This window comes from Urocitellus parryii, unplaced genomic scaffold, assembly GCF_045843805.1.
Source record: "Urocitellus parryii isolate mUroPar1 unplaced genomic scaffold, mUroPar1.hap1 Scaffold_83, whole genome shotgun sequence".
Lineage (NCBI taxonomy): Eukaryota > Metazoa > Chordata > Mammalia > Rodentia > Sciuridae > Urocitellus > Urocitellus parryii.
The window spans coordinates 1387176-1398026 of record NW_027554189.1 but is presented as its reverse complement, the minus strand read 5'-3'; the positions used below and the strand labels follow the sequence as shown (position 1 = coordinate 1398026).

Sequence of the window (10851 nt, the reverse complement as noted above, 5' to 3'; positions counted from 1 at the left end):
TTCAGGTATTTGCAAGCATTTTTATGCATGCATTGTGTAAAATCACATTGCATATCGGTGTAAGGAATTTGTTTCCTTTTGAAAAACAAAGAAAGAATTTGCTCATGTTATAGTTTTGATCATGAGGACTTTATTATTTTCTTTGACTTGCAGAACATTCATGTTCTGGTGCATGTTTTGGAGTGTATACTAGTTTGTGTTTCCCATTTTAGCATGTGCTCTTATAAATTTTATATACTGAATTTCCTGAATGAAAGTATTTAGAAGTGGAATTTCAGTGTTAATGAGCAATAAGCATGAATAAGGCTTCTAGAGAATATAAAACAGATCAGCTTTGTAATGTTCTTGGAAAAGTTGCTGCAGTAGCTGCATGCTTGAGATTTGGGTTTTGTTGAGTTCAAATGTAAATGCTCATTTTCCATTAAGTACTTATCAATGAGGACATTTCACTTGCAGAAGAAATGTTGCAATTCCATGTGATAAGAAAACCTCCTGGTAGAGGAAATGTTACTGTTAACTGGAAAATTATTGGACAAAATATAGAATTCAATATTGCTAACTTTACTGGACAACTCTTCTTTCCTGAGGTAATACCACAAAGAAAAGTTTCACCATAAATTTCTAGGAAAAAACAGTGTTGAGGAAAATGGGATAGAAATCAACATCACTGTATTGTAGTTATCATCAGTCTCTCTTTTCACACCTATTGGTATAAATTCTTCTTTGATGATGTATGCATTCTTTTTCTTTTCATTTTCACTTTCTGAGTATTAAGTCAAATAGTTATTACCTCTGCCTGTGCACTACAGTGGACTTTGTGTAACTGACATCTCTACAACATTGGTATCTTCTTTCCCTTTCTTCATTTTTTTTCCTATTCACCACTGTTGTAAAAATCTCCCCAACTTACTGCTTTGTGTGAAGGTTTTAATAGTGCTCATGAGATTATATTTACATTAATTAACTCAGCCTTCAGAATCTTCCACACTTAGCTCCTTTCTGCTTTAAGCCTTGTTTCTCATGTCAATATTTATTATTTAATTAATTTCATTAATTCACAGACATGTTTTTTAAATGAAAATATGTTTGAATGCATGATTTATAAGATTAATATAATGAGGAGATCGTTTATGTTCAGTAACAAAACAAAGATGGATTTCTTTCTTTTTGACATAGGGGACAATGAATCAAACAATATTGGTGCATTTGTTGGATGATAACATTCCTGAGGAAAAAGAAGTGTATCGAGTCATTCTGTACCATGTCAGTACACAAGGTAGTTCAGAATTCAGATTTGAACTTTTTCTTTTCAAAAAAGAAACGGTATTGCTTTCTGTATTTCTAACAATTAAATATCAATTTTAAAAATGTTACTTTAAATATTGTCTGTTCCATAGAAATGTTAGATCCAAAAAACACTAGCACAGGATTGGGAATACTTTGTGGACAAGTGAAAAAAACTCTAAAATGTTTTGCTAAATAGTTATTTATGGAATGAAATACATTTCAAGGGTAGACAATTTTGAAATTAATTTTATGTCAACAAACTCATTTGGATTTTAGACCAAGTATAGTATATAACAATTCAAATTTAGTCATTTTTGAGTAGACATCTAGGTACTTTCCTTAGATTTTACTCCATTTCTGAAATTCAGATAACAAATACAATCAATAATGACAATAACATATGCCAAGTGAAAACTTCATGATTTACTCTCTGGAAGGGTGGATGGAATGCAGGATCTTTGTCACCTGGAGATTTCTGTAGAGATGTGACAAAGGAGAACCCTTTCTGGTGACTTTAAAATGCTTTAGAGTGGGGATATGTTTTACATATTTAGATGTTAATGCCAAATTGCTGTTAGGTTTCCTAATGGGGTCCCTGATATTTTTAGGAGTTCCACCAGCAGGAATTGCTCTGCTTGATACTCAAGGATACTCAGCTGTCTTGATTGGGAAGCCAGTGATGAACCACATGGAGTTTTAAATTTTGCTCTTTCATCAAGATTTGTCTTACTGCAGGAGGCTAACATAACAATTCAGCTTTTCATCAACAGAGAATTTGGATCTCTGGGTTTGTATTGCTCTAGAATGAATGGGGTTTCTGGCAAGGGCTTTCTAAGTATTCTACTTGTGTGGATAAAGCCATTACTAAACTAAATCAGCGAAGGAAAAATAATATTTATTAGTTTGGTTTAGTACTTAATAACTTCTTTAATTTTAAAAAGATTCCAAGGGAATTATCTATTTGCACAGAAATGATGTGTTACAAATCTCAGTAGCATGTGGTAGGAGGTGGCATGTGGGTTCACTGATAACACTGGGCTTGGCTGGGCTGGCTGTTCTCCATGTTTTTTATTCTTCTCCTGGACAAGTAGAAGCACAAGAAAGCAAGTGAAAACCTTAGGTCTAGGCTCATGACTAGCACATCATCAATTTTATTACACAAACTCAGAGTCCCCAGGTGGGGTTTGTATGCCTTACCCAGAAAGGGCCATCGCTGATCCTCACATGGTAAAGACTGTGGAAATAGGAAAGGCCAAGGAATTGAGGTCAACATTAGAAGTTACTGCAGTTGCTAAAGGAAAAGCCAAGGACACAGTGAGACTTATTTAGAAGTTTAAATAACTACAAAACCTTTTTGAACCAATTCAATTAGGAGCTATCAATGTTACCTATACCACCGTTCCTGGAATGTTGAGTCTGAAGAATCAAACTGAGGGAAATCTTGCAGAAGCAGAAGTTGATTTTGTCCCAGTAATTGGCTTTCTGATTTTAGAAGAAGGGGAAGCAGCAGCAGCCATCAACATCACTATACTTGAGGTAAAACTCTCTTGTTATTTTCCTGTTATTATAATAAACCTGAAGTAACCCCAAAGTAGAACCTGAGAGGATATCCTAAAACATATTAATATTCCAGGAAGAGATTTCTACCAAACAGTAGAAGTACAAGTCAGCAAGCAAAACATGCAAGCCCTTTTTAAGTAATGAATTTCATGAAAGCTAAGATAATGTGATAATTTTTAATTCTCTCTATATTAAAACATTACTCTGCCTTTAATATAAAGTTGGTATAGTTTACAACTATAATCTCCAGAAACTCTTGAATTCATTTCTGTTTCATTCCCTCTTCTGGTTCAGCTTATTATTTTTCATGAATTTTTTTTTCAAATCACACAGAAGTTTCTCCTCCTGTTTAGATGGGCTATCCTGCTTTTGTGCTTTTGCTTATAGAAACATCTTGTGAAAAAGAGAATTTCCTCAGGGAAGTTCCCTATAGGAAGAAACTGGCCTAAGAGGTTCCAAAGGAGCATTTTGATTACTCCAAACAATTTATTGGACCAGCATATCCATGTAGGTCACAGTCTTTGTGAGTAGAACCTATTAAGTTAGAGACAGCAGGAACCTCACTAGAGACTGATACCATAAAATGTGATTATGGTCAAGCTTAAAGTAATCATTGGTGGCCGAAATTGTACTTTAAATAATTTTTCATATTGTGAACTCCCATGTTGATTTAGGGCTTGGTGTTTCAGCTACTAAAATACATTTCCAAGAGGTTTATAAAAATAGTATTATAGTGAGGTTAGGGGATGGTATGTAGTGGAGTATGAATATTTCATTTGAAAAAATATTTTTCAATTTACTATGTATTTTGGGGGTTCCAGTTTTAAGAGCTTCTATTCTCTCAGGGTCTTTTATTTTTATTAATTTAAAAGTAGGATAAGCCATCTGAAGTGAGTAGCTTTTTTGATTTCTGTGGCACTATGAGCTAAGGTAGTATTATGAGAATTCCAAATCTATAAAATAAAAGGTAATATTATATCAGTATGTAACAGGTAACACAGGATTTGACAAAAATCACAGGCAAGTCATCTTTCAAATGTCTCATCTGTTAATGTAACTGAATTTAAGTAAGTGGATTATTCCTTAGTTATGTTAGTTTTAAAAACAGAAAATATATAGCCATTCTTTTCTTCCCCCTATAGTCTAAATTTTTAAACCTGGGTTTTCCGTTTCACTTTTCTTTCTCTGTAGCTCTTTACAACATTTTCTGCTCTTTGAGTAGCACTAGATTAAAACACTGCAGGTTTGTTAAACAAAAGCAATAGTTACACAGTGTGTAACTATTAGTGGTTGGCTGGTTCCTCCTGACATGGATTTTGCTTAGGCACCAGCCTTGTTTTTCATTGGTATTATGTGGTCTAATGATTACTAATAATAACTATCACTTAAAAAGTATTGTCTGTAGATCATGTACTCCACAAACATTATTTTAAATTATTATTACAATCTCACCCCAAAGTAGCTATTATTTCTTCCATTATAAATATGATTGAATTGGAGCCTTAATATTTAAGCAACTTACCTAAAATTATAGAATTTTGAAGATCTCTTTCATTGCAAAGCATATATGTAATGTGTGTGTGTGTGTGTGTATTATAATGATATCATTCTATCCCTCATTCTAAATATTGTATATTATGGAATTTAAAATGTTTTGTTCATGTTATAGTTGAAATAACCAGGTTTATATATTTATATAATTGGTTTGTGTATTATGTAGGTCTAGGCTGAAAATATATTATTAAGTGGTTTCATACTGTTCAATCTATATAGCTAGGTATAAGTTTAATACTTCTATTTTTTTCCAATTTAGATATTTTCTGCTGCAATTTCATTTTGATACTTTCTGTATCTTTGATGCATATATTTGTAAGACAACTTAAAAATAGCTTTTGATTTGTAATTCTTTTGAAAGCATAATTAAAGGAATTTAATGGATATAATTTTTGTAGGATGATACACCTGAACTAGAAGAATATTTCCTGGTGAATTTAACCTATGTGGAACTTATCATGGCCCCTGTAACCTCTTTTCCTCCAAGACTAGGTATGATGGCTCTTTTGTTTGCTTGTTTCATTTTACTTCCTTCCAGTGAAGTAAAGTAACTTCATTTTTAATCAGAAGTGTGTTTGTTCATTTCAACTATGTGAGCTTTTTACATTTATTTTAGAGAGCAGCATTATTGTGGTTTTGGGCATTGGATAGTATAGACACATTTAGAATTACTATGTGGTGGTCTTTACATTTTACAACTATTTTATAAGCAAATTTGTAATCCTCAAAATAGAATTAGTTCTATTTGGGAAGGCATTTTATTTTCATGTTCTTCAAACATTTTAATTAGCTATTTTCATTTGTTCTCCAACTTTCAGGTGATTTTATTTTCTTTTTGGTAAGAGATCTTTTGTTTGTTTGTTGTGTTCTCTGATTCTTTTTTGACTTTTGATCTTTTTCTTTTCATGCTTTAGAAAAGACTCAGTTAATTCATTACAGACTAAAAGGTAAAATTTGAACTTTGGTATAGATTTATGTAGATTCCTTTAAAAAGATGACTTCCCATGTTGGAGCAAAAACTCCTGTTTGCAGTTTGAATGTTTTAGTATTAAAGAATTTTGTCTGAAGCCTGTGTGTGTGTGTGTGTGTGTGTGTGTGTGTGTGTGTGATGGCCCACTAGGGGGTGGGGGTGAGTAGCACAGAGGGTGCCCAGCTCCATGGCCCCATCATGAGGGTAGAAAGAATATTGCACCCAGGGGACATTAACCTGGTGAAGAAGAAGCCTGGGCAAGCCCAGTGGCTTGAGGAACAGCATTCCTTATTCACATCAGAGACTCATTGTGACAAGTTTGAGAACACTGAAAGGAAGTAATTAGTTTCCTACATATTATTGTTTGACAAATTTCAGATCTTTTGCAAAAAAATAGAAAAGTGCAATGACTTGGCTGTTCCATAGAGTCTGATTACATGATAAACATTTTTCATACTAAGAAAACTAATAAAATAGTTCCTGTTTCTGTGATATTCGTATTAGAGGTGGGTTGAGTAGGGGAGTGATGTTCAATGCATTATGATGCTCCTATTTCATATGTTTTCAGTGACAAACTGCTGTTACTTACATCTTCTCATTTTAATATGACCAAAATCACACAGCTATGAAATGGCAGGGCTGGGATACTCTGATGGGCACAAATCCTAGTTTTATATTCTCTCTTGGTTTTATATTCTCTCAGTATTGCTCTCTTCAATCTAGAGAGAAGTGCATAAACCCCTACTCCTTTCTCTACCTGTGCAGCTGTCACAGGCAACCTAGACTAAGGAAAAGAGCAAATATTAAAAAAAAAAAACAACCAACAAACATAAGTAACAGGGTTAATTAATATTTCAAGACTGAATAGCAGGTATTGGTAACATATTAAGCTTGATGGACAGAGTACAAATTAAAAATGATAAGAGAAATTCACTTCAATCTTAGTCTCTTTTTTCATTCTACAAAGTCTTCTTCTTCTTCTCCTTCTTTTTCTCCTTAATAGAAACCTCATATTTCTTGCTTTCTGATTTGTGTATCCCTGTCCTTGTGTCTCTTTACCAGACCTGTCTCTGTCTCTGTGCCAATCCTGGTCTGCCCTTCTCTTCTCATTTCTTTTACCTCTTTTTTCTTCCTCTCTACTCCTTCCCATCTGAAACAGTTCTATTACAGAACAGAGGTGCCAAGTTTTAAATTTTATTAAAATAATAGGAGAAGCTCCATAACCTTAGTTGCTTATTATTTCATGCTGTTCGTGGTTGATTTAAGTTTTATAAGTCAGTGGCTCTTGTTAGCAAAGTGGTCTTTTTCAGATGTTAATAGCATTGGTGCCTTTGTAGTCTTAAAATCGTTTGAGTAATATCAGCAATATTCATATTAGGAATTATATAATCTCATAGGGACTATCTTTAAATTCTAGATCAAGCATAATAAAAATTTAAAGTTTAATAATAAAACTTTATACAAAATTTATAGTAATAAATTTGTATTAAATACGTCTGCATATTTTTCAGATTCAGAAGGCTTGACTGCACAAATCATTATTGATGCTAACAATGGTGCCCGAGGGATGATTCAATGGCAGCACAGCAGGTGATCCCAAGGCTCTGTGAGCCCTTCTCCAAGCTTCAGATCTTTTACCATCTACCAAATAGAAGTTCAAAATAGGAAAAAAAATACTTTCTTTACTTTCTCTTTCTGTTCTTACAGATTTGAAGTAAATGAAACCCTTGAAAGTGTAATATTGGTAGCTCACAGGAGTGAAGAGGCTCTTGGCCATGTGTCCTTGTTTGTGTATGCCCAGAATTTGGAAGCACAACTGGGGCTGGATTACATCTTCACCCCAGTGGTAGGTCTTGACATCTATCCCAGACGACCTTTATGCATTATTTTAAAATTACTGTTCCCTGAGAATTATAGTGACTTATGTCCTACGTAAATTGGTACACTATTATATAACCCAATTCACAGTAAATTAGAACAGATATTCATGTGGCAAAATAATTTTAGTATTTTAGTAAGTAATATAAATTTAGTCTTATTGTAACAATTATTCTGTGCAGATTAATTTTTCTATTGTAACAATTGGTATTGGAGAATACAGATCTTGTGTTAAGGAACTCATATCATTAGATGACCTTCTCAAAGTGTTTCTTATCTTGAAATTTTTATCCTTTATTTCATTGTGTTTAACTTACTGAAACACTTTGTGTTTTAAAAACTTTTTACTTTGTTTCTTAGTAACTTTTTCCCCTTAATCAGATGTTCAGCTTCTTCTTTTCCTCCATAAATTTTACTTTTAAAATAAAACACTGTCAATTTAAATAAATTAAGATAGCTAATTCTTTGTGTTCGAAACTATATTGTTTCATCCCAAACATTTTATTAAAAAATGTTTTTTTTAAATGATATTATTCCTTTTAACTTTTAACCAGAGTCTTCATTTTTCTGATGGAGAAAGACATAAAAATATAGAAATCATGATTCTTGATGATGACATTCCAGAAGGAGATGAAAAATTTCAGCTCATTTTAACAAATCCTTCTCCTGGACTGGAACTGGGGCAACAGACAATAGGTATTTGACAATTTCTTCTCCATAGCCACCTCTTTCTCATGCTTGTTTCCCTAATTTGGGGGAGAGACAGATTAGAGAGACTTCATGATTTCTACTTAGAATAAAAAAAACATTTTAAATTAGGCATCTTGGAATTCTATGTCAGTGTTATTGAATGGGTATATTTATGTAAAGAACAAAAAAAGAGTTAGTTGGTACTAAAGATACTATTGAGTCATTTCCACAATTTAGAATGTTCAAAACATGAACAGAGAGAATGCAGAAAATATGTCTCAAGTGATGGCTATAAAGGAGGAGGAGAAAAATAGGTAAAACAAAATAAAGGGAAAGAAAAAGAATGTATAAGAGAATTTGACTGTGAGAAGAAAAAAAAGGAGAGAAAGAGAAACAAGTAAAAAAAGAAACAAAACAAAACCAAAATTAACAAGACAAAAACACAGACCCTTAAGGGTCAATTCAAGGAAAAATAAACATGTTTAAAAAATGCTAAAACTGAGATAAAAAAAAAAAACAAATGTATGTATGTATGTATGTCTACCAACGAATCACTCCAGCAAGAATACATACACACATGCACACTTAAAGAATCATCTCCACTTAGGTGTTTCAAAGTGTTGATAAAGGTGGATGTCGGTGCCTATCCTCAACTGTCATTCTGTTTCTTCTTGGGCTATGTATTGAGAGTAAGAGACACAACCTTGGTTGGGGGTTAACTCCTTCCTCTTTTTGTGTTGTTCACTAAACTGCCTACTGGGTTGGCCTAACATTGAAGTTGTTTGAAATAGCTTTCAGCTTCCCTGCTTACCATTATAAGACAGGAAGGAACGGGAAGTACTATCAACTGCAGTTTTGTGCAGACAGATAACATTGATGCACTCCGAGTGTGGAGCTTCTGCACAGTCCTAGTAGTGATGTTCTGGTGGCTAGGGCTTAGGTCTAATCAGAGCTTAAGGACTTTGTTGAGTATTATCTTCCCTGGAGAACACACATTCCTAGTGCCAGGCTGATGGCAATTGCTGCCAGGATCTCAGGAATCTCCCTAGAATTCTATTTGTAGGACAGGAAAGCCAGTCCTCTCCACGTGTTTCACGTCTCTATAAGTCTTACACACTCTGTTGCCCACAAACATGGCCTTCCCACACTTAGTCCCTAAGTGTATTCATACCCACTTGTTCAGTTTCATGACCTCTTCAGCTGGTTATGTGAGCCACCAGACTCAAAGGGTTAGTGAGTTGCACTCCCCTCTGTATTTCTTACTTGAATCACCATGGGTACAATATTCTCCATAACTCTTGCATTTGTGTTCTACTAGGTACACGTTGGGCCACATGATGGGACATTATGGCAGTTCTTGTTTGATCTTACAGGCTTCTGCAGCAGCAAACTGCAAGGTGGCCTCCTCAAGATGACTTCCATGTCAGGTTGAGAGAAACAGATTTCACAACAAGCACATTTCAAACAAGAGCCTGTTGTGCAGCCTCTGGATAGCTAAATTATGACTTTTTATCATCCATAGGTTTTTCCATGCCAATAGGTTGTGTCTCTCTCTATATATATTACCCCCCCCCTCTGTGGCCAATCAGTGCTGCTGCTGCTGCTGCTACCAAGTTGACTCCAATGTACTCTTTCTTGTTCTTTGTTCAATGCATCTTCATTTCTATGTTTCTAAGAGACCATGATTGTCTAAAATTGAATTTCAGTTCCCTTTTTTTACCCACCTTGCTGAGAAGCAGTTCTCCTGCTGCTTGAGTGTGGAGTCATGGAGCAACTGGAAATGCAACCTTCCTCTATTCCACTATCTTGAATCTCTTCTAAATTTATATTTCAAACTCTTATCATAAGATAAGTTTTTTTCTTGTATCTTGTTAGTAGACAAGCATTTCATTTAAGGATGAAAGTTCTGGACCTTCTTTTCCATTACCTTTGCCTGACGGATAGCTCCAGGACATGTTGAGCAGTAGCAGTGCTGGCAGTCATCATTATCTTGTTTCTTTCTTTTTTTATTGTTATTATTAGTTGTTCAAAACATTACAAAGCTCTTGACATATCATATTTTATACATTTGATTCAAGTGGATTATGAACTCCCAATTTTACCCCATATACATATTGCAGATTCACATCGGTTACACATCCACTTTTTTACCTACTGCCATACTAGTGTATGTGGTATTCTGCTCCCTTTCCTATCCTCTACTATCCCCCCTCCCCTCCCCTCCCATCTTTTCTCTCTACCCCATCTACTGTAATTCATTTCTCTCTCTTGTTTTTTTCCCCTTTCCCCTCACTTCCTCTTACATGTAATTTTGTATAACAATGAGGGTCTCCTTTCTTTACCATGCAATTTCCCTTCTCTCTCTCTTTCCCTCCACCCTCTCGTCCCTGTTTAGTGGTGATCTTCTTCTCATGCTCTTCCTCCCTATTCTGTTCTTAGTTGCTCTCCTTATATCAAAGATGACATTTGGCATTTGTGTTTTAGGGATTGGTTAACTTCTGTTTTTACTGGGAATGTTTTCACTGTTTCATCATTAAATTTGGTCTCTGCTGTTGACTTCTGAGAGGTAGCATCACATCAGGTTGACAAACCTACCTTCCATTCTAAGATTGCAGAGTATTTTCATATAATAAAGGAATATGAAATTTTATGTAATGCTTTAAAAATGACCTCTCTTTAAAAAAAAGGAAAAGGTACTCTTAAAATGATCACTTGAGGTCGAGAGTTGACCTTCTTTCCAATGAAATATCCACACTCATTTCAGCATTTATAACAGCCCTTCTTATTTTCACTTATCATTGAATATTTTTGTTTTGACAGCTGTAATTACCATCCTTGCTAATGATGATGGCCCTGGAGTTCTATCATTTAACAACAGTGAGCACTTTTTCCTGAGAGAGCCAGCAGCTCTC

At 34.4% G+C, this 10851-nt stretch overlaps 1 long non-coding RNA gene across 2 annotated transcripts; it reads left to right on the top strand.

Annotated features, from left to right (window-relative positions):
- The first annotated feature begins 2738 nt into the window (after window positions 1-2738).
- On the top strand, window positions 2739-7163 carry LOC144253000 (uncharacterized). Of its 2 annotated transcripts, none has more exons than XR_013343095.1 (4): window positions 2739-2823; window positions 4800-4893; window positions 6883-6961; window positions 7079-7163. It is a non-coding gene; the product is annotated as an uncharacterized LOC144253000 (long non-coding RNA). The 2 variants fall into 2 exon arrangements; XR_013343096.1 differs by lacking the exon at window positions 2739-2823 and adding an exon at window positions 3326-3354.
- Window positions 7164-10851: the final 3688 nt, after the last annotated feature.